Here is a 25,186-nt window from a genome sequence, read left to right as displayed (position 1 = left end):
TAATTAAAGATCTGGAAAATCCCCTTATTAAAATTGAAATGTGTCTGCTTTCAAAACAAACCTGTTGCCTGGTATTGTTTAGGATGCTTTCGATACAATACAACATATGGTCCTTTCAAACAGGTTGACTCCTGAAATGCTGAATTGGTGCTCTGGCTTGTGGTTACCATTGAGTCCCTTGTAAATATTAAAAGCAGACAGCTGGTTTTCATTTGTATGTTGTGAACACCTATGATCCTTCTGTTTAAGGATATATGGGAGAGGTTCCATTATAAGCAGATTTTTATTGTCTTCACTTAAAATTAAATTATATACAGCAGACTCTTGATATCCATTGGGGTTTGGTTCCTGAATTCCTCATTGGTACCAAAATCTAGGGATGCTCAAATGCCATTGTATACAATGGTTTAGTAAGGTAGTGTCCCTTATATAAAATGGCAAAATCCAAAAATGTTTTGGATTTTTTAAATTCAATATTTTAAAGCTGTGGATGTTGAAGAATGTGCCACTGCAGAGGGTCATTTGCGTTGGAAATGGCAACCTCCCAAGCCTTTCACTAATTATTTGTTGATATATATATATATTTGCTAACCTGTATGTTGATTTGCCAATTTGACTGTACCACTTTGGTGTGGGAGGGGTCATAGACATGTAATTGTACTGAACATGTTCAGACTCAGGACTCTATTTTGTAGTCAGTCTGCTCTACACCTCAGTGGAGGTGGATGCATGTTGATGTTTTGGACTCCAGTAGAGAAGTATGGCTTATGGACTCACAAGATGTTTGTGAGTAAACAAGATATGTTATTTTTCAAAGAAGACTTTGTTTTTATTTATCTCTGAGTGCATATTTTAAACTAAGAGGTTTCAGGGGAGTGTATATCTTTTGCAACTGCAACTGCAGTTTCTACTTCAAAGAAACATCCATCCTCTGCTAACCAAATATATTTTTGTAGTGGCATGTCTTTGTCCTTGGCAGTTCAAATACAGGGTTCTTCAATTTAACAGCTGAGTTACCTGTGTGCCATTACATAAATGCTTATGAATATCCTTTGTTCAAAGGGTTGACTTGTAACAAGGTCATGCTTTTCTTGACTAGTGGTTTTCAAAAGGTGGTCTCCACATGTTCATAGAGATTCACATTTGCCAAACGGATATGACATCATTTTTTTCCTTTTCAATAAAGTTATGATTGCCATTTATTTCCAAAGGGATATATGCCCAGAGAGTGGGTGCAGTTTTTTCCAAGAGGTTATGTCCAATAATTTGTATCCCAGACTGGAAAACCTGTGGACTTCAATTTTTTTCCTCAGGATCAGAATTATTTCTTCCCTTTCCTCTGCATACACATATAATAAAACCCCTTTTTAAAAATGCATTTTAAGAACTTCCTTCCTCTCTGTCCCCAAATGGCTCTTGAGGAGTTAAGTGAAACAAATGCCTTCTAGAAATGTGTAATAAAACAAAGGATTGATCCTTCAAGGGCTACAATGACAGAGAGAAATTCTTTGTCCTGGTGGGTCTCCCCAGAGGAAAAAAAAATGGTAGGTTTGTAAAAGTACATGTAAATGTACTCTTTTTTACTATCCTTTTTTCAAAAATTATCCCAAGGGTGTTTATAATAAAAAATAGCACCAAGTAGCAGATGAATCAACATTAAACTGGGAAAGCCAGCAGCCAAAGCAAATGTGTTAAAAGACAAAAGACAGAGCAAGTTATGTTTTGGAGTGCACATCCCCTAATTCTTTGTTCATCTGGGCAGTGGGTTGGGGATTATGGGATTTGTAGTCAACAAATTTGTGGGGAATGTCAGGTTTCCTTAATTTTGAGGCATTGTGAGGCTAGACTAGATGTTGCCCAATGTCTGAAAGGTTGGAAATATGGACTAACAGTTGGAAGGTCATCTAGCCCAAACTATTGCCATGCAGGAATACACAATCAAAACCTTCCCAACAGATGGTCATCCAGCTTCTCTTCAAAAACTTCCAGAGAAGGAGACTGAGAAGCAAACAGTTCTTTTCCATGTAGAAGGGGGCTGCGATGGTGCAATGACTTGAACCCTTGTGCCGGCTGAACTGCTGACCTGAATGTTGGTGGTTCGAATCTGCGAAACGGAGTGAGCTCCTCTCTGTCAGCCCTAGCTTCCCATGCAGGGACATGAGAGAAGCCTCCCAGCAGGATGGTAACACATCCGGGTGTCCCCTGGGCAACGTATTTGTAGACAGCCGATTCTCACACCAGAAGCAACTTTCAGTATGTTCTCAAGTTGCTTCTGACATTATTTTAAAAATGCATGAAGAAGTTCTTCCTAATGTTTAGGTGGGAATATATTTTCCTATAGTTTGATCCCATTGCTCCGTGTCCTGGAGCAAGAGAAGCTTGCACCGTTATTAATATGACCTTTCAAATTATTTAAACATGCCTGTCATGTCTCTTCTTAACCTTGTCTTCTCCAAGCTAAACATGAATATAATTCCCTTCCTAGAAGCCCATCAGTAACTCACCTGCTCTCCAGTATCTCAACATAAATTAATTGGTAATTTGGAGGAAAATTGGCTTTACGGACATATCTGAGTTGGCAGGCAGAGTGTTTATGTGTAGAACATTATCCATATACTACACCAGGTATGGGCTTGTAGGAATTGTGGGAGTTGAAGTCCAAAACACCTGGAAGGCCCAATTTTGCCCATGCCCGCAATACATTATTCCTGCTACAACAAACCAATGGCAACCTATGCTTTTGGTAGGGCTGTTGTGGAGTTTTTCCCACTATCCCTTAAAGCAGCTCTTAACAATTATTACTTCTTTGATCAACTTCTGGCCATAGCCCACCAGTGCTAATATTTTTTTAAAATAATTTTTGGTGATTTTGCAAGCTACCCAGAGATGTGGACAGCAAGATTGTCTAATGAATTTTCTTAATTATTCCTATTATCAGTGACTAAATCAGCTTTAAATGATGGCAGTGGCAAAACTCCTTTAAAGATATCTTACCAAGAAAACCATCGGAGAGGGTTGTCATCAGACAGCATTGACTTGAAACATTAAATCAGCAACAACAACAATCTGAATTATTAATCTCCTTTTAAAAACCAGATTCTAATTCATTGTACAGTATTGACCTTGTCCATACAATACAATATTCCTGCTAAAACAAACTAGTGACAGCCAAGGCTTTTGCTAATTTTTTATTATTCTTTTTACATATCCCTCCCAATATAGGGACTCAAGGCAGCTTGAACTCCTAACATTTTTTACTACTTCGATCCACTTCTGGTCATTGTCCATCATTCCAAATATTTTTTTAAATAGCATTTTAATGATTTTGTAAATTAACCAAGGACATGGATACCAAGATAGATGAATTTTATTAATGTTGATAACACCATGTAAGACGATTTTTTGTTGCTGGGTTATAAATGTCATTTCCTAATTGAGTCTGTCATAAAGACATGGGAAGAGTTTGTTAAACTGCAAAAACTTTGTTTTTGCGGGACATTCTGCTTCACATTTGATTGTTTTTCAGTGAATATCTCATTGAGTCTCAACCAATTCAACGTAGTCTGTGGCAGCCACGAAAACAAAGTTTCTGGAGTAGAACCACTACTTTCAATGTAAGTCCTGCACATTTAAACAGGAAATAACACTTCCAAACTAGGAACAAAAATGTTTCAAATTTTGTTACATAGTGATTTCCCCCCCTCTCCTAACAATTCAGCCAGTCTTAACAGAGAGGAATGGATGCTGCTAGAGCATCTCCCTTTAGCAACTGGAATCTAATATAGCGTCGTGGCCCGAGGCTTCAGCTGGTCGGAAATGACCAGGCTCCGGTGGGAAGCAAAGCGGAGACAAGAGAGTGACTCCTTTAACCTCCTCCCCTGGACTGTGTGTTACTGGGGAAAGCAAGCTTCCTTTTACATGGGAAGCCGTCTGTCATCTTGTCTGAGCACCAAAGCCTGGCCAGAAAGGAAGCACCTGGGTCCTTTCCCTTTTGCTTTTGCTCCAGCACAGTTGCGGCTCTCTCTCTCTCCATTGAAGGCTTCTCTCCTTGGGTCTCTCTCACAAGACTTATCAGTTTAGATTCAATGCCGGGTGGAAGACATTCAGCTGCTGATAATTTGGACACAACATCATCCAACGATGACGCATAGAGAAACTTGGAGACTTGACAAAGGGGAGGAATTGGGTTTCTAATGCTGAATCAGTAGAAAAGTGCTGAGTCCCCCATATGTGCCACCTTTGGGGAACGTTGGGTCTGAACCCATTAGCACAGGTATGAACAAACTTCAGCCCTCCAGGTGTTTTGCTCCCATCATTCCTAAAAGCTGGTAGCAGCTGAATTTCTTCCACCTGGCACTGAATCTAAAATGGTAAGTCTTCTGAGATAGTCTAAAGGAGTCCAAATTGGGAGTCAGTCAAAATGTATCAACTCTGATTTCAAAATAAGAGGTTACAATATTACAGTCAGACCTCATTTACTGGAATTATAGGCACAGGAATCCCCATGAAAGTGAAAAACTGCAAATAAAACCTGAGAGATCACTTGTCCACAAAGTTCAAGGTCTTCCAGCACAATGTTACTGGACCTAGAGATTCTTAGAAAGCACGTTTTATATTTATTCCATGATAATGAAATCCGCAACAGTCAAAATTGCAAATGTGGAGGGACAACTGTATTGTTGTTTCTTTATTCAGTCGCTTCCGACTCTTTGTGACCTTACGGACCAGCCCATGCCAGAGCTCCCTGTCAGCTGTGGCCATCCCAATCTCCTTCAAGGTCAAGCCAGTCACTTCAAGGATACCAGCCATCCATCTTGCCCTTGGTCGGCCCCTCTTCTTTTTTCCTTCCATTTTCCCCAGCATCATTCTCTTCTCCAAGCTTTCCTGCTTTCTCATTATGTGACCAAAGTACTTCATCTTTGCCTCTAATATCCTTCCCTCCAGTGAGCAGTCAGGCATTATTTCCTGGAGGATGGACTGGTTGGATATTCTTGTGGTCCAAGGCACTCTTAGGATTTTCCTCCAACACCACAGTTCAAAAGCATCTCTCTTCCTTCGCTCAGCCTTCTTTATGGTCCATCTCTTGCATCCAAAGGTTACTACGGGGAATACCATTGCTTTAACTATGTGGCCCTTCGTTGCCAGTATGATGTCTCTACTCTTCACTATTTTATTGAGGTTGGTAATTGCTCTCCTCCCAAGAAGTAAACGTCTTCTGATTTTCTGGCTGCAGTCTGCATCTGCAGTAGTCTTTGTGCCTAGAAAACGTCTGTCACTGCCTCCATGTTTTCTCCCTCTGTTTGCCAGTTATCAGTCAGTCTGGTTGCCATCATCTTGGTTTTCTTAATGTTTTACTGCAGCCCAGCTCTTGCACTTTCTTCTTTCGCCTTGGTGATAAGGCTCCTCAGCTCCTCCTCACTTTCAGGAATCAGAGTAGTATCCTCTGCATATCTAAGGTTGTTAAGGGCAACTGTATAATAGATATTAAATCCAGTATTAAATTATCTCATATCTCTGGGGTCATATGTTCTTAGACTTACCACAGAAACATGAAACTGGGGATAACTGCGAACCCTGTTGAAATGAATTATGGTACATCTGGAAGGTGTATATCATAGAGCTGTACTAGAAGACTTGGAAAATACAGAGAGAGGCTACCTCTCTAGCATTTCTAGACGGCATTCTTTTCATAGGCTCAGGATTGTGGGAGTGATAGTCTAAAGTCTTTGGCAAATCAAAGGTTATTCGAATCGAACTGGAGGGATTGTTCCACTTGCAAATGGATAACTGCTGAAGAGATGCATTTGGAAAAGGCTGCTGGCGCTGGAATGGTAAAACACTTTACTCAGTTAGCATTTCTGTTTGATTGATATTCTATGCTGTTCACTGTGTCCTGTTCCTGATAGCAAAATATGGGAATACATTCTTAAAGAGTAGTGTTAAATGGAAAGCAATGGAAATCTTTTTATTACGATTTCACCATTTATGTGTTTTAAATGCAATTTTTTATCCTGTATTTTTGTTTTAATTGATATATTGTTTTACTGTTTTATCTTTTTATAGTGTGATTTGTATTATGTCGCTTATGTTTTGTTCTATGTTGTTTGGGCCTCTGCCCCATGTAAGCCGCCCCGAGTCCCCATGGGGAGATGGTGGCGGGGTATAAATAAAGTTTTATTTTTTATTTATTTATTTAAATCTCTAAATAATACAGTACAAACCCATGTATCTGTAGGACCATTATCTGTGGTTTCATTTACTCTGGCAAAATAGGTCCTATTCTAGGCATTTCCTAGGAAGAATCTATAGCAGGTATGAGCAAACTTTGACCCTTCAGATGTTTTGGATTTCAACTCCCACAATTCCTAACAGCCGGTAGGCTATTAGGAATTGTGGGAGTTAAAGTCCAAAAGACCTGGAGGGCCAAAGTTTGCCCATGCCTGCTCTATAGTGTGCTTCTCTTGAAAGTCTTCATTCAGTAGAGTTCACTTATGACCTGTGGTTTATCCATGTGAAATCCTGAAACATATCCCCTGTAGATATGGAGTTGTACTATACAGTATGCAGAAACCATTATGAAGCTGCTTTAGTCTATTGTAGTAGAAACAAACAAACAAACAAACAGCTAGTTGTACTTAAATGCAAACAAGGGGATTTGGCATGGGCCCATTGGGCTGCTGTCCACAAAAGCTTAAGCCACATAAAACATACTCTGTAAATTGGGCTGTGGTCCGATGTGATTAGAGAAAGGCCAGTTGCCCCGGGCCACGCTTGAGAGTTCGTTGTCACCAAAGGCCAGTAATGGAAGGGATGACGGATTGGATGTAAATTCTGCACAAAACGACGAAAACAAATGTCTGCACATTAGCATATTGTGTGGGGAGGCAGCCTCTCTTTCCTTCGGCCAACAACACGTCGTGACCTACTGATTTGGGCATGTTTCTATAATAGGTCAACATTGTAGACACCAGACTTTCATTCTGTGTCTCAGGGATCATCTGCATGAGCTGCTTTCTGGGGGCGTTTTCCATGAATCAATAATGAACAAAACCATCAAGTACTCATGCCTTGCGGGTTTGCTTTGCTCTATATAACATCACGGTCTGTTTGTTCTGTCCTGCGTTGGGACTCCTGCTTCCAAAATGTCATCTGTTGCCAATCTGACAGTGAGATATTTATATTGGCTTGTGTATAATGCATGTATGTATAGTGTTAATGGGTGATGCATTTGCAAAATGCTTCCTTAGAAGACAGCAGTGGGTACACTCCACCTGGTTAGCATTCATCTATTTTTTTATATAAACCAATGCTATGGTGGTTATGGCAGGAGTTGGTGGTTATCCAAAATGTTTATGTGCCAGTAATCTTGGGCAAATTACATGCTTTTAGCTTCAGAGGAAGGCTATGACTTGAAAGCAACAATGCCTCTATTTGGTGGTATTCCTCATGATCACTTTTGAATAATTCAACGTACACATGCACAAAATATTTAAAAATGAATTTGTCAATTCATTTATTTATGACACAATTAAATACTTGTGTCATGAGTGTAAAAGTTAGGATACAGTTAAAATTACATTTTAATAACATTTAAATACATGACAATCCCCAAAATCCCACCCATAGCATCCCTTCAGGCTATGTTTAATATATGAATTATGAATAACTTTTGTGCTTAGACTTGGGTCTCATCTTTAAACTATGTCATTATGTATGCATATATGTACAAACATAGGTATTCCACAATCTGAAAAAAATCCCAAACATTACTGGTCATAAGCATTTTGGATAACAGATCATTCCCTTTCTGATCTATGTAGAATTCTTTGTTTGGAAATCTTCAGAATTGATCAGTCCTTGTTACAAAGGATTTCTCATCCATCTTTAGATTTCCAGGTCCTACTTTCCGAAATCAGAAGCTCTACATTGTAGATGCAAAGATGCTTATCCTCTGCTTTTATCCCCTCCTTTTTGGATATTTTCTGGGTTCCCTTGGGGGTCTGGGTCTGCTCTGGGTCCCCTTGGGGGAGAAGAGTGGTATATAAAATAAATAAATAAATGAAAATAAATATTTTTCCCCTACATAGCCCAGAGCGATAGCTTCTACCTTAGCTGTGCTTTAACACCAGTGTGGGTTGGTGGTATCAGGAGACATTGAGTCAGCGATGCCCTCCAAAGAAAAACAAGTGGAGAATTCCTTGTCTGTATTGCTCCAGCTAAACATTGGGTAATCATGTGTGTCTGCTTCGATTTCAGTTGCTGCTGGCTATAGAGATATTATTTTAATGTCTCTGAGATTGGAAGTTTCTAAGAACTGGGGGCTGGAGTTAAAGTGGCGCTCCAGGAGCAGCAGTCCATCCACCCACATTTGGGGAGTAATCTTGGGTTTTGGGAGGATCAGTAATGGATGAAACTCATTGGTTGATCAAGGTAATTTTCTATCACAGGGTTGTTATGAGAATAAAGTGGAGAGGAGGAAATCTTGAGCTCATTAGAGGAAACAGAAATAATAAATAGTTCCTTAGTCCACTTTTTGATGAATAAAGACATGGATTTGAAGATCGGGTTCTTTATAAACAAGGAGACGAGAGGTCCTGGTGTTTCTCTACGCTGCTGGGTCCAGATATATGTCATGTGAAAATATTGCCCAAATCAAAAAGAGTAAAGTGAGAGGCAGTATGAGAAGAATAAGAATGCATTATAGATGGATAGAGTCGATCAAGAAAGTTGCATGAGTTTTCAAGATGTGGACCAGGCTGCTAAGAACAGTATTTCTTGGAGAGGCAATCTCTCATTCATAGGGTTTCATTAAGCGAAAGTCCACTTATAGAATGAGAGAACTAGAAGAGAGCCTTAGGCCCATCCAGTCCAATTCCATTCTGCCATGCAGGAAGACACAACCAAAGCACTCCCAAAATATGGCCAGCCTCTGTTTAAAAACTCCCAGAGAAGGAGATGCCACAATACTCCAAGGCAGTATATTCCACTGCCAAACACCTCTTTCAATCAAGAGATTCTTCCTAATGTTTAGGCAGAATTTCTTTTAATGCAGTTTGAATCTTTTCCTCTGTGTGTTTTGTTTTTGTTGCTTAAGTGTAGGCCACAAAAACCATACATTTATCCCTATTAAAATTAATTGAAATTCATTTTGTTAGTTTTGATCCATCTCTTTAATCTGTTAAGGTTATTTTGGGTTCTGATCCTGTCCTCTGGAGTATTGGTTACTCCTCCCAATTTGGAGTCACCTGCTGTTTTGATGAACTCTCTATTCCATTGTTAGGTCATCGATAAAGCTGTGATATCTCTAATGATTATTTGGCAAAATCCTTAGCTTTGGCCCTTCTATTAATGTAGCTGATGTTGGCAGAAATCTTATAGGTCAATAGAAAAGTTCCCTCTCTATAGACTAAGATTTAAAAGCAACAAAAATATCAATTTTAGGTAAAGTATGCACACACACACCCCAATTTCATGTTTGCTTATAATTGCTGACTTGCTAGATCAAGTTTGGTTGTGTTATGTCCTTAAAAAACTTAGCCAGGATAATAATTTACTGTCTGCCATATGTGTGTGTTTTCCTTTCCCTTTGGAGCTTTCAAAGGGCGTATTTACCTTTCAGCCTGTTTTTGGTCTGAAGCTTGCTTAATCATTTGAGACAACATCTGATCTTTTGAAGCTGTCCCAGGGCTTATGCAAGTCGGAGAGGGTGCGGAAGAACTCCTTGGCACCTGAGGTTGGCTGGCACACGATGCTGTGTGAATATGTCTGGATATGTTTTTCCACCCTTCTCTTTTTGACCAGGTAAAACCATTCACATTCCATTGAAGGTTGTGGAAACGTAGTTGAACATTCAGTGTTGTTGGACACATGGCATGGTGCATTGGACATATGGCATGGGACATTGCACATGCAGATGTGAAATGTGCATTGCAATCTTTCATTTCACATTCATTTGCATGGCTTTGCAGTTCCGTAGTTGTTGCCCAGTTACAATATGACCCCTGAATCCGTGATGGAAATATCATCATCATCATCATCATCATCATCATCATCATATTTATATCTCGTTTTTTTCTCTCTTGAAAGGACTCAAAGCAGATAACGGGGCTAAAAATAATTCAATGTACAATTTGAAACCTGAAAACTCTAAACACGAAAATAGAATTAAATTTAGAGCTATTTGAAGATGAATAGTTATTATTATATTTATTTGTCCGGTGCTTTTTCTCTTAACCGAGACTCAAAGCAATGAACAGTGCTAAAAATAATGCCATATACAATATAAAGTCTAAAGACTATCAACATTCAAATAAAATTAAACCAAACGCTTTTTTGAAACAAGGAGTTTAAATCATTTAAAACCTATTTAAAATACATAAAACATGGATACACGAAACCATGGATAATTGTGAACCCTGATTAAATGAAGAATGCCATATAATTGTGCTGGAGGACCTACAAAATGCCTAGAGATGCAGCCTGTGCTGGATGGGGTTACACTCCCTCTGAAAACACAGGTTCGCAGCTTGGGAGTTCTTCTGGACTCATCGCAGAGCCTGGAACCCTAGGTTTCGGAGGTGGCCAGGAAAGCTTTTGCACAATTAAAACTTGTGTGCCAGTTGTGCCCTTACCTTGGGAAGTCTGACTTGGCCACAGTGGTTCACACTCTCGTTACATCCCGAATAGGCTACTGCAAAGCACTCTATGTGGGGTTGCCTTTGAAGACTGTTTGGAAGCTTCAAGTAGTCCAACGGACAGCAGCCAGATTGCTCAATGGAGTGGTGTACAGGGAGCACATAACCCCCTTGTTGTATCCGCTCCACTGGCTGTCAAGTCTGCTGCCGAGCACAATTCAAAGTGCTGGCTTTAGCCTGTAAAGCCCTAAATGGTTCTGGTCCAGCTTACCTGTCTGAATGTATCTGTGATCCACCTCGGAAGTTGGGGGAGTCCCTGCTCTCAGTCCCACCCCCTCGCAAGCACGACTGGTGGGGATGAGAGACTGGGCCTTCTTGGTGGTGGCCCCTCATCTGTGGAACTTCTTCCCCAGTGAAATTAGAGCAGCCTCCTCCCTCCCAACCTTCAGGAAAAAACTAAAAACATGGCTTTGGGACCAAGCTTTTGGTCAGTAAACAGGAGCAGTACAATAAAAGATTATAGGCCCAGGCTGTGGCGCAGGCTGGTGAGCAGCCAGCTGCAGCCAGCTGCAACAAATCACTCTGACCAAGAGGTCATGAGTTTGAGGCCAGCTCGGAGCCTGCGTTTTGTCTACTTTCTTTGTTCTATGTTAAGGCATTGAATGTTTGCCTAATATGTGTAATGTGATCCGCCCTGAGTCCCCTTCGGGGTGAGAAGGGCGAAATATAAATACTGTAAATAAATAAATATATAACATAATGACAACTTGAAATATGACCTGGATTGTGTGAATTTTAATTGATGTTTCCATGTTTATGTTTTAATGGGTTTGGATTTTAATGCATTTGTCTATTTATTGATATGAATATGTATATGCGGCATCGAATTGTTGCCTTTGTAAAGCCACATGAGTCCCTTTTTGGGTGAGAAAGATGGGGTACAAACATGGTAAATAAATAAAGATTTTTTCGTACTATGAGTACTGGAGGGCATTCTACCCAGTCAGTTTTAAACCATGGATTTAAAATTTACATATCATTAGTATTGTTATTTAAATCTATGTTTTTAATACATATATTTTATGGTCTTAACTGCATCTCCCATTGACTGTAAGCTATGGTCCTCTCTTTGATATGGGATTTCGACCATTGAATCTGACCTATTGGAAGTGAAACTCTCACTAACAGCCAGTGAGATATAAAGTGGCCTTGTTTGGTATATGCGCTTCCCTTTATTGTTTGCAAATTTGCACAAACGTGGTGACAAATCAAGCTTCGGGTATATCAGTCCCGTGACCACCTCTCTTTGCATTTTAAAAACAAATTGTCTGTATTGAGCCGCGTTTTCTGCGATAACAGCCTATTATGCGTTGCGCTTGCTGAGTTTACCTTCAGTTAAGAAGCAAAACATTTATCGTACAACCTTTCTGCCTGGAGCGGAATAAGAATTACCCTATTAATGCATTCCTCCCGTGTATCTCCAAAAGACTGCACACACTCCAGTGACGGAGCTTTAGGCAAAACATTTAAGAGGTTTTTTTCCTTTACGCCCCTTTTCTTTCTTTCTTTCTTTCTTTCTTTCTTTCTTTCTTTCTTTCTTTCTTTCTTTCTTTCTTTCTTTCTTTCTTCCCGACTCCCTGGAGGTGGGGAAACCACCAGTTGCCGAGATCCCATGTGGTGCTCATCAGATGATGAAATTACAAATTGTGCATCACATTCTGCAGGTGGGAGTGAGATTTTCAGGTTGAGATTAAAATTATTTATGTCTGTTCCCCATTTCTTGTCAAACGTCTTCAGAAAGGTTTATTTATTGTGATTAAAATGAGTATCCCAGGATGATTTTACGTATTTTTAAGCAGGCTGTACTAGACCCTGTTGAGGGTTTTTTTTTGTAATGCAGCTCATATCTTAGACTGAGATACTTTCTAAGGGGTGCATCTATATTATAGAATTAATGCAGTTTGACTACCATGGTTTAATACTGAAGAATCCTGGGAGTTGTAGTTTTACAAGGGCTTTAACCTTCACTGCCAAAGAGTGTTGTTTCATCACCAAATGACAGGTGCCATGACTCCATAGCAGTGAGCTATGAGAGTTAAATTGGTTTCAAACTGCATTGATTCTATAGTGTACATCAGACATGGGCAAACTTCATCCCTCCAGGTATTTTGGACTTCAGCTCCCAAAAACCCAAGCCAGTTTACTGGAATTGTGGGAGTTGAAGGTCCAAAACACCTGCAGGACCAAAATTTGCACATGTCTAGTGTAGATGCATCCTAGGACTACAACTCCTGGGAGAAAAAAATTGAAGTTGGGGAAACAAATAGCACAAAATAGGTATGTAACGGAATACTTGGAATCTATGTGTAAGGTATCAAGGAATCAAGACCAAGTCTTGGAGATGGAAAAAGTATATCCATAATGGAGAATTGTGTTGCTTCCACCTCTGGAACAGTGTTTGCAGCAATCTTGTCATTTCTCTAGCAGCTGATTTTATCCAGATTTGTATGAGGGGTATTTATACCCCATCTCTTTTTCAATTCTGGTCACCTTATAAGTTACTGAAACCAATATAGATTAAAACAGTGGTTCTCAACCTGTGGGTCCCCATGTGTTTTGGCTGGCAACTCCCAGAAATCCCAGCCAGTTTACCAGCTGTTAGGATTTCTGGAAGTTGAAGGGGACCCACAGGTTGGGAACCACTGGATTAGAAGTATATGCTGAACCAGATATCTAAAAGTTACTCAAGAGACAGAATGATATAGTTTTGGGATAGGAATCCTGGAGACCAGGGTCCAGATCCCTAATTGTCCATAGAAACCACTGGATGACCTTGGGCAAATCAGTCTTTCAACTTCAGAAGCTAAAGAAGTCTTGCCAGAAAAACTTCATGATAATTAGGGTCAACATATTTTGTACATTATAGTATGGCCCCCATCCCCATGGGGCCAGGACCCACCGTTTCACCTATCTGCATCTGTCAAAATACTTTCACTCTAGGAATTTTCTAATCCTTCCAGGTGATTATATGATATGCTTCTGCCAGGCATAGCATTAAGTTGTGTTGGACGACCTAGCAAATTCCGAGGTAGAATATCTAATTAGGAATTTTCTTGGTTTTCCAGCCCAACTCTACAATAATTTCCAATGGAAGTCATTCAGTTCAGTACTGTTGGCCTTTATCCACTGTAAGTTCAGGAATGTATCATCCACAGAAATTGAGGTCTTACTGTGCCATTTAAAATACCAATAATTAAGAAAGACATTAAACAGTTCATTCAAAGCATGAATTTGAAACAGTTAAAAGCACATTGATACTACAGTAAAGAATATATCACATCTCATTTTTAAAAAATCTTCTTCCACCAGTTCAAAGCCAAAGTTTCATAGCCTAAGAGCATTCACCAGAATACTTTATCTTGTGTACTTAATAGACCAACCTGCCCAACTGGTGCCAGCACTAGTTTCTTTCCAATAACAAGTCAATACATGATTTTTTAAAAATACTTTTTTTAAAAAAAATCTGGGAGAACACCTCTCTAGGAATGTCTAGATCAGGGGTCCTCAAACTTTTTAAGTGGAAGGCCAGTTCATGGTCCCTCAAACTGTTGGGGGGGGGGGGGGAACTATGGCGAAATAGTCCAAAATTAGGATTGTTGTTGTTGGTGTGCCTTCAAGTTGTTTCAGACTTAGGTCAACCCTAAGTCTAAAGTTCAGGATAGGGACCAGGATAGGGCCAGATAAATGACCTTGGAGGGCCGCATCCGGCCCTCGGGCCTTAGTTTGGGGACTCCTAGTCTAGATCTTCCAGCGCAATTTAGTGATCAATTTCAGATGGAAGGTAACTATAGGATAGCACTTTAGGACTGAAGATACTTGAGCATTCCTAGGTCATCTAGCATGACTTCCAGCAAACGTTCCTCATAGAATTGAAATGGAGGACACTAGTGGATTCACTGGAGGGAAGGATATTGCAGGCAAAGATGATGTACTTTGGCCACATAATGAGAAGACAGGAAAGCTTGGAGAAGAGAATGATGCTGAGGAAAGAGGAAGGAAAGAGGAAGAGGGGTCGCCCAATGGCAAGATGGATGGATGATATCCTTGAAGTAACTGGCTTGACCCTGAAGGAGCTGGGGGTGGTGACGGCTGACAGGGAGCTCTGGTGTGGGCTTCTGAGGAGTCAGAAGTGTCTGAATGAATAAACAACAACAGAGATTCCTAAAGAGAACATGTTAATAAAATCTGCAAGTAATCATACGGAGAAGTCAAGCTCGCAAATGTGGAGGGCCAGTTACAGCTTTATGAAGAACGGGAACAAAGGTATTCTAAGCACAGAAGGAGGCAACAAGGTTAGTTCTTCAACACTGGTGAAATCTTCCTTCTCCTGGTTGTCCTTGGTTGATGAGTTTTCTCATTTTCTCTGCAAGGTGGAGGTGTGCGTTCCCAGCCGTTCTGAGCTAAAATGTTCCTTTACCTTAGTGTGACGGAGCAAATTTTTGGAGAGTTGAAGCTGCCTCTTTGTGGAAAGAACAAACTCCGAGCTGGTTTAAATTTCGGGAAGGAATTTGCACACATGGAAGCGAGGTTTCCAGATGGACTTCAAATGGGAGGTGATGGCTTTGATCATGGCAGCTATAGATCAGGAGAAGGCCTTTCATTTTTTTTGTTTGGTCCGAAGCGAGCTGCAGAACTTGGGCAGACAAAGGCAATAAAGGCCTTTGATCTCAGACTTATTGGGAAGTTGGTGGAAATCTAAATGAAGAGCATATTTGCGCTCATGTTCTTCTTTGCTGGGATCTAATGAATCTACTGCTCACATGCTGCCAATAACAGATGGATTTGCATAAAACCAGGGCTGGATCAGTGTTAACTCAAACCTCGGCAGAAGGGATTCCAACTTTTCATGGAGACATCTGTGTCGAATTGGCAGCATGTGGCGCCAAAGAGAGTTGGTACAGGTTGAGTAACCCTCATCTGAAATGCTTAAGACCAGGTTTGCTCCATAGTTTGGATTTTTTTTTTAAGTTATGGAATACTTGCATATATATAATGAGATATCCTGGAGATGGGATTCACACCTAAACACAAAATTAATTTGTTTCATTAACACTTTGTAGCTTCAAGGTAATTTGCCACGCAATATATTTTTAATAATTTTGTGCATGGAACAAAGTTTGTGTACAATACATTGAACCATCTAAAAGCAAAAGTTTCACTCTCTCATTCACCCATGAGGAGAATTTGGCTTTTAGGGTATTTTGGACTTCAGAATTAGGAGTTGGAAGAGGCCATAAAGGGCCATCCTGTCCAACCCCCAGGAATACCCAATCCAAATACTCCTGACAGATGGCCATCCAGGCTCTGATTTAAAACTCCCAGAGAAGGAGACTCCAGTGGACTCCGAGGTAGCATATCAGGGGGGTTTCAGGACTGAGTGTGTGTCACTTGACAAAAATAATCCAGTGGGTTTTCATGGCCAACTCTAAAGTCATTATCTGGTGCTTAAAACACTACATCATTTTTCTCTAGAAATCTCTCGCTCCTCTAGCCTGTGAAGGATGTTGACTATAGAGACTCACTGGACAATCTAGATCAGTGGTTCTCAACCTATGGATCCCCAGATGTTTTGGCCTTCAACTTCCAGAAATCCTAACTGCTGGTAAACTGGCTGGGAATTCTGGGAGTTGTAGACCAAAACAGGTTGAGAATCACTAGGCCTCCAACTCCAAGAAGTTCTAGCCAGTTGAAGTTTAAAGCACCCAGAAAGCTGCAGATTGTGCAGATCTGATCTAGAGATTTCTAACGAAAACATTTTAATCAAATCCCTGAACAATCAAATCCTCAAAAGCCATAATTGCAGATGTGGAAGGTTGGCCGTGTAGAGTAGTGCTGGAGGATCTAGAGGAACACTTATCTAGGCATTTATATGTCCTCTGGAATCATTCTATATAAAGTTATCTATAGAATTGTACTAGTGGATTTAAAGTTTCTGAGATAGGTTTTCTCCCAGGTTAAAAGAAAGATAGTATATTTGTATCCTTCCCCCTAATTTTCAATGAGTTGGATCCTGCATCCCGAACCCCAGAAAATGCTTCCACTGACTGTATGCCTTTCTATGGTATCCAAGAACAGCTTAGATTGAGAACAAAGTGCAACTGGAAAAACAATGAAGATAAAAAGTGAAACCATTAAATATGCGATCTTATTAGCACCACTCACTTAAAATAGCATAAAAGGCATTTAAAAAAATAGCAGTGAGAGTGTAAAAACATAGCAGAAAAGAAATCCAACTCTTTGAAAACAGAAATCGGAGTATGTGGTTCTACGAAACCTTGATCTAGCAGGAATTATTTTCTTCTATATTTGGATTTATTTTTTAAAAGGTTTTTTTCCTCTCCAAACCAAGAAGCATAGCACCATGCAGGCTTTATTCAAAGATTTAAAGGATCTCTGATGTCATTTTGGGTGTAGTGGGAACATTTGCACATCAAATCTGTGTGTGCATTGCGTTTGAGAGGGCTTAACTACTCCATTAAATGTATTGAAGAATCAGCAAAATGACCTGAAGGAACAAGGTCAAGAGAGAATCTATTTTATGGAACCAGTCCTTTTATTACAGAACTAGTTTTCACAGATTTTGCGTTTAAGCTGTTTCCTCTCTAGCCCTCATTTTTAGGTGTGGATAGCTTATGTTCATTGCCGAAGGGCTAGTTTTATGGAAACATATCCTGTGTGAACTGGCTCATTTGGAAATAATGCAGTCACCCAAAATATAAAAGCATTGCAGTGTCTTTGTAGCAGTAAATACATGCTAATGTCTAAATACCATAATTTGTGGATATGCATAAAGACAGAGACAGCCTTGCCTTTCTGTTGTCCTTTGTAACTTATTCATTCTGGATTCCCACTAGAAACCAAAATGACTAATCTGAGGCTGCCATACTTTGGGTGTATCAGGAATTTCATAGGGTTTTCTTGATCAAGGAATACTCACAAATGGTTTTGTCAGTTCCTTCCTCTGAAATACAGCTTCCAGAACCCAATATTAGTTGATGGTCTCCCATCTAAGCACTAACCTGAGCTGACCTTGTTTAGCTTCCAGGATCAGATGGGATTTAATGCCTTTAGAATAGTTAGACTCATCCAAATGTTTGTGTGTCCTTGCAGGGAAAAAATTGCACAAAGAACTGATATCGTTTGAAGTAGTACTTTCCTAATGTTTCATGTTGATGAGACACTTTTTAGAGGTGCATCATTTTGCGACACAGTTATTCAGTTTTACTCGCAAACTGGAGATTAAAACAACTTCTTATAAGAGTTACGGACAAATATATATACCAAAGTAATGACATGTATGGGGGCACAACATATTTCATGAAAACCTTTCAGTTATATTTTTGAAAACACAGAAGTTTTCTCGTTATGTTTGGGCAAGACACCACACAAATGTGTCGCAACACACAGTTTGGAAAGCCTTGATTTAAAGTCTACTGAAGTCGTTTCCTTCTCTATTGAGTTCACTCTGACCCAAGTGGTCAGTGTAGATGTGCCACTATGGCTACAAATGTATACAAAAACTCCAAACATGGCTTAATTCCCCATCTCCTGATATGCGTGTGCTACTACTTCTTCAGAACAGTACTTTCTTATTTAGGCTGTGCTCTGTGCTGCCTTCTGAATGCAGCATTCTTCAGCAAAGTTATTTGCATGCATTAGTGAGATGGAATCAAGAGCATTGCCAGTAATCGATGGGGGAAGGAAAACATTGTGCTTGGAGGCCATTCAAAGACTCCACCGCAGTTGCCTCCGTCCCTCTCCCCAAATCTCACCCCACCCTGCTCTCTTTCATCCATTGGGGTTTTGGACTGCAAATGATATTTTCCCTCATTTTTTTCTTTTTAAAAAGGCAAATTCCAGGTAACATGGCTTCCTCTGTTTATGTTTGCCTATGCATTAAGTTGGATGCAAATGAAGCATTTCTTAAGGCTTGTTGGGAGGCAGAATCACAGAATCTATGGCTGCTCAAACCCCATTGGATATGAAGGCGTAGTAAAATGATATCCCCTTCTGGAGTATAATATGGTGATATAAAGATTTACTTTAGGGAATTTGAAAAAAATGTTTTCAAGCTGTTCAATCCAAGGATACAAAATGGTCAAGATACAAACACAAGAACCCATGCAATACAATAGAAGGCAAACTGAGAAAGAGGTCAATATTAGTTTAAAGAAATAAAAGAAAGGGAAAACTGGGACATGTCCACTTACATTAAATAGAGAAGAAGGATTCAAGATGCTTTAAAAAATATTGGGGGCAAGTCAATTATTCACTGGAAAGATACCCATGAGTTTGGGACAACCAATTATGGGATTGCTGTGTGTTTTCTGGGCTGTATGGCCATTTTCCAGAAGTATTCTCTCCTGACGTTTCGCCCACATCTATGGCAGGCATCCTCAGAGGTTGTGAGATATATGCCTCACAACCTTTGAGGATGCATGTCATACATGTGGGCGAAACGTCAGGAGAGAATGCTTCTGGAACATGGCCATACAGCCCAGAAAACACACAACAACCCTGTGATTCCAGCCATGAAAGCCTTCAACAACACATTAATTATGGGATGTCCCTTTCAACTGGTATTAAATTCCTACTACCTACCAATTCCTCAATCAAGGCATGTTCAAATTTAATCAGTGGCCAGAGTAAATTGTCCTCCTGCTTATGTTATATATCTGAACTACAGCATCCTTAATCCCCCAGACAACAGAATAATTGACGACAACAATAACAACAACAACAACAACAACAACAACATTATTCTTATACCCCGCCACCATCTCTCTGAAGGGACTCGGGGCGGCTTATATATGGGACAGAAAGTCCAGCAGACATAAAAGCAAACAATCCATTAAAACAAAAACACCACTAAAATAAAATAAAAGCATCATAAAATACAGCAATCCAAATAAAATACAATTAAACATAAGAGAAAAAAAACCCAGCAGCATTGAGACTCCAATAGACAACGTTCAACAAAAACCAAGGACCAAAATTACAAAAATGGGTGTGGCCAGGCTATAAAAGGGCCGGGCATAGGATAGTGCAAAACGATGTACCATAGGGCCGGGGAAATGGATGAGGTGCAGAGAACAGAGTATTATCTGGCAACCTGAGGACTGGGCATTTAAAGCTAGGGACTAGTCATTCTCAAATGCTTGCTGGAACATCCAGGTTTTCAGATCCCTATGAAAGGAGGACATTGTGTGGGTTTGCAGAATCTCCCCGGGGAGAGCGTTCCAAAGCTGAGGGGTCACCACCGAGAAGACCCTCTCCCATGTCCCCACCAGCCGTGCTTGTGACGGTGGTGGAAACGAGAGGAAGGCCGCTCCGGTGGATCTTAGAGCCCGCACCGGTTCATAGGAGAAGATGCGGTCACGAAGATAGGCAGGGCCCTATCATGGTGGGTTTAGGAATTTGGGGATTTATAGTCTAGAAAAGTAATTTTTTCAGGATTGTTTCTGATAAATCTAAAGGATCCCAACTCCTCTAAAAGCAGGCATTTTCACCATGTCTTGGACATTTTGGGTTGAAATTATATTTTTGAAAAGAAACGAGCATCTGGTCACTTCTTGTTTTTAAAAAAAGGCATTCCCTGCCAAAGACCCTCCGAAAGTAGCAATTACCCCATGACCACAGAGTTTGCTAGAGAGCAAAAAAAGTTTTGATTGTTTAAAAAATATTTTGCAGGCTTCCTGGAGAGTTATTGTGTTTCCCTCCCAACCTCTGACAGCTATACACTCCTGGATTAGGGAAACTAGGCTTCTAAGGTGTTTGTCCCTTTGCAGCCATGAATAGTGTAGCTGCTGCTCATTTACACACCTTGCATTTCCCATGCGTTGAGAATACATTGGCTAAGATCCTGCGTCATAATTGCATGGTTTATATGTCCACAGGTGGAGTTTATGCATGCTTGTGCTTGTATAATTCTTGTGTTGAATGGCAAAGTTGCACCCCTAAATACTCAGCCAAAGGAGTGCCACCACCAATTTCAGCATGGGCGGACAGACATGCACCATCCAAAAATGTACATGCAAACACAAGCAGTGCATGCGCAGTTCCACTTCCATGAGTATGAACTGAATGCAGGTGTGGTGCATCAGTGTCCAACTGTTTCCATAATTTTCTGTGAAAGACATCAACTGCATCAGTGCTATCATTGTAATCATCATCACCATCATCATGATCCACAGCCAGCACCAGGGAAAGCATTAGTAGAAATCATGGACAAACATTAGGCATTGGGGTAAGATCTAGATAGATGGAGGGTGCTCTCTCCTCTTGATGTGATTGCATTGGTAGATAGGTGGAAATCAGGCTATTTATTTTTCCGGATGCCACTTTTCCATTAGAGAATGCAAGGGAAGGAAGGTGATATCTTGAGCAACCGCCGTCAAGCTAATTCAATACACTTGCCCTGTCTTTGACAGCTGTGACATAGGACCATCTAGGTATCAGTTCCAGCGCCCGTCCTATCAAGTCTCTTCCCACCTGTGGAATTTTCACAGTCATTTATTATTTTGCAAAGCAATGGGATTTCAGTGTCAAAGGAACTGTATGTTGGCGAAAGAGAAAACAGCACGATTATGGCACATGTGTCAAACCTAAGGCCTGGAGGCTGAATCTGGCCCATTATGGCACACCCAGATGCTGGACTCCAACTCCTGTATTCCTCACCATTAGACATCATGACTAGAGCTGATGGGAGTTGGGATACACTAACATCTGGAAGGCTGCAATTTGTTCTGTTGAGTCTGGAGAGTGAGGTTTGAATTTAGATACAAGGCTTGTGGATATGATGCCTGACTTACAAATATCCTCTAACCTTTCTGCAACCTCAGAACCACAAGTGCTGTTGAGTGGCAATTCCCATTGTCCCTAGTCCATATGGCAGATAATCAAAGGTGATGGGAATCTTTCTTCAATAACATCCGAGTACCCAAATTGGGTAAAAACTAAACAACACTGACCACTATGTAAAAAAATAGTTCCTCCTCTGTTTCCATGGATTCTCTATTCATGGATTCTAAGGCCCTTTGAAGGCAACCATAAGACTGATGTGGCTCGCAATTAAAATAAGTTCGACATTCCTACTTCAGGGCAACCCTCCCTAATAAAGAAATATACACTTGTTGATTTCTAGATAAGATCCCGTAATCCCCAGTTAGCATAGCTGCTGGCTGAGATGATGGGTATAATGGTGCAACGCATATAGAAGGCGATAGTTAAGGAGAAATGGTTGCTTAAGGTTTAGAGCGGTGGTCCCTGGATCTATGCTGGTCCCTGAACAATTTCCTGTCATCAAGAAGTTTCCAGGAAGTAGTTATACTTAATGGACAAAGGTTTAGCACTATTTCCTGGTACAAAGGGGGGAAAGCAATGGTTGATCCCTCATATAAACCAGGTTTAGATCAGTTTAGATCATGCCAATTTCATGTGGAAATTGGTAGTCGTATGAGATAAGGGAGTTTCTGATTGGATGAAAAGAAGACAAATTTGGCCAAACTTCACCCATCTTTGCATGCATCTACATCAGGCATGGGCAAACTTCGCCCCTCCATGTTTTGGACTTCAACTCCCACAATTCCTAAAAGCCTCCCATCTTTTAGGAATTGTGGAAGTTGAAGTCCAAAACACTTGGAGGGCCCAAGTTTTCCCATGCCTGATCTACATTGTAGAATTAATGCTATTTGAAACTGTATGGAATTTGAAATGGTATGGAATTGGGATTTTGTAGTTTCCAAACCTTTTGCCTTTTTGTCAGTGAGTGCTGGTGCCTCAGCAAACTACATCTCCTAAGATTGCATAGTGCTGAGCTATGGCACTTAAACGTTGTGTCAAACTGCATTAATTCTACAATGTAAAGGCACCCTTTGAGTCACAAAGAAATCATGAGGAAGCAGGTCTTTAAGTAGCTCTTCCTCCAAATACTCAGTTTCAGCCAGAACAAATGTTTCTCTGTCCCACACATGCTGGCTTTTTTGAGTGGACTTTCATTAACTTCACATTCAGATGAGGAATTTTCTCCAATTGCCAGGAATTTGCAAGAAGAGTTGGGGAAATAACTCCTCTTCCAGTTCATTTGTGCAAAATCCGTGTCTTTTAATAAGTTCCCTGCACATCTGGGTACATATTTTTTTAAAAAAATCAAAAAATCTCATTTAAGCATTGCAACCTGCAAATCCCAAAGATTTTTTTTGTGTTTTCTTTGTGAGGGAAATGCTTCCTTTATGTGAAAGCAAATAAAAATGGGTTTCTGTATTGGGTTTGGCTGAAACTGGGTGGGTGGCATTTCAGTCAAGCCCTGCAACCACACTCTGAATGGCCAAGAATAACTCACCCAGGAGTTGACTTTCCTGAGGTAAAAAGCCAGCTATTGAATTGCTTTGGGTTGACTCCCAAACCTTCCTAGGTGGTAACGCATACTTCCTAGCCTGCGACGGGCCATTAGCCTAAGTACATTATGGATTATGAAAAGCACCAGTCTTGTCCTCTCCCTGAATATTTAAAAAAATGAAAATAAGTAGTGTTATTTGTATCGGTCTATGTGTGTGCATCGCAACCTTTATTTGTACTCCAAATTATACTTCTGCAAATGTAACATTGTTTGTCATCATATAGAAATGTCAAATATTAGAGTGATGCTCTGGATTGATAATGGAATGTAGCTGAAAATAGGTAGAATCATAGAATTAGTAGCACCAAGTTTAAAAACTTTCAAAGGACTCTTACCAAACTCCAATACAGTGTATTCCATTGTTGAATAGCGCTCACTGTTAGGAAGTTTTACCTAAGGTTTAGATCAGGCATGGGCAAACTTCGGCCCTCCAGGTGTTTTGGATTTCAACTTCCACCATTCCTTACAGTTACTGGCTGTTAGGAATGATGGGAGTTGAAGTCCAAAACACCTGGAGGGCTGAAGTTTACCCATGCCTGATCTACAGTCAGATGCTATACTCCTGTCAATGAAGTCTAAAATTGCATTGGCTTTTTTAAATGCCCCATGATAGATTAGCTCAAGGAATGGTATTCCAGAGTATCTCCTCTTCTTCTAGCATAGAAGGAACAAAGCTGGGAAGCATTATTTTGGATGCTAATGTATTAGCATGATAGCCACCCATTCCTGTTCTTCATTACTGAATAGTACGGAGGAAGTAGAATGCCATATCTGTCATACCCAACATATTTCGGTCATTGGGAAGGCGTGGGGAAGGGAGTGTCACCTCTTAGCTTTATGCAGGTCATTGCAGGGCGTGCATTTTTCTCTCTATTTTACAACTTTTTAATACGGTCCCTTTAATGCTAAGAATTTAATGGGATCCACTGGCATTTCTGTTCCTGATTACGTTTCTTTCATTATGCATGTCATTTTCAGCGTTCCCCTTAATTCAGAAAGTCCGGCTTGTTGTCAGTACTTCCTGGGAGTTGCTAGGGATGCGTTTCTTGACATCCTCAGGGGAGCCCTTGGAATAATTTCCAGGTCTTAGGGAATTCCTGCATAATAGATATTGTATCTTGTTGATGTTGTGTGCCTTCAAGTCGTTTATGACTTATGGGGATTGTAAGGCAAGCCTATCCTGGGGGTGTCTCAGAGTGTCTGGGGTTGAGACATGTTACCATGACAGTTAAAGTGGAATCAGAACGCCATCAGTGTGTAGTGTGAAGGAGCTCTTGAATAGGCCTCCTGGGCATCTTCAGAGGCCACAAACCCAAAGCAGAGTCTCAGAAGACAGTCTTTGGTTGGACATAAAGGGTTTCTCTTGTCTCTCATCTCTCTTATCCTGACCTGTCATGCTGCATTCACTTCTGGCCATGACAATTCATGAAGAGTATCCATAAACTGGAATACATCCAAAGGAGTGCAACCAAAATGCTAAATGGTTTGTAAGTCTTGAAATACCTACCTAGGAGGAATGGCTTAGGGACCTGCGTATATTTAGCTTGAAAAGAGGGGGCATGATAATTGTGTTTAAATATTTGAAAGGATATCATGTTGCGGAGGGAGTAGTTTGTTTTCTGTTGCTCCAGAGATTCAGAAAAGGGATTCTATCTCAACATTAGGAAGAGCTTCCTGAGGGTAAGAGCTCTTAACAGTGGAATATGCAAACTTGGAGTATGGTGAAATATCCTTATCTGGAAGATTTTGAACAGAGGTTGGATGGCCACCTATTGGGAGTTCTTTGATTATGTATTCCTGCATGGCAGTGGGTTGGACTGGATGGTCTTGTGGTCTCTTTGAACTCTGTGGCTCTATTATTCTATGTGGAAGAATATACTAGTTGCCTTCTTTAGCAAAGAGAGGCTTTTAAAATGTTTTCCACTTGCGATCCCTTTCCTCCCAGAAATTTTGTGTGAGCCCGGTTATATCTATATATATATAAAAGGGTAATGGAATCACGGCACCGGACAAAACAACTAAACTAAACACCCCACAACCTCGAAAATTGACAGCACAACCTCTCATCCACGCCTCTACGTTCATACAACAAAAA

At 40.4% G+C, this 25,186-nt stretch overlaps 1 protein-coding gene across 3 annotated transcripts in view; it reads left to right on the top strand.

Annotated features, from left to right (window-relative positions):
- Positions 1-25,186, top strand: part of daam1 (dishevelled associated activator of morphogenesis 1) — a 188,273-nt gene that overhangs the window by 36,154 nt on the left and 126,933 nt on the right. The window contains exon 2 of one of the 3 annotated variants that reach the window (XM_062968612.1): positions 9,677-9,801. The exons of the other annotated variants lie outside the window; for them this stretch is intronic. The gene's annotated coding sequence lies outside the window, so the exon portion shown is untranslated. The remainder of the gene's footprint in view (positions 1-9,676; positions 9,802-25,186) is intronic. 3 annotated transcript variants of the gene reach the window in all.

The sequence above is a fragment of the Anolis carolinensis genome, chromosome 1 (assembly GCF_035594765.1).
Source record: "Anolis carolinensis isolate JA03-04 chromosome 1, rAnoCar3.1.pri, whole genome shotgun sequence".
In the NCBI taxonomy this organism is placed as follows: domain Eukaryota; kingdom Metazoa; phylum Chordata; class Lepidosauria; order Squamata; family Dactyloidae; genus Anolis; species Anolis carolinensis.
The sequence above is the reverse complement of the archived record's forward strand: the minus strand, read 5'-3'. Positions and strand labels throughout refer to the sequence as shown.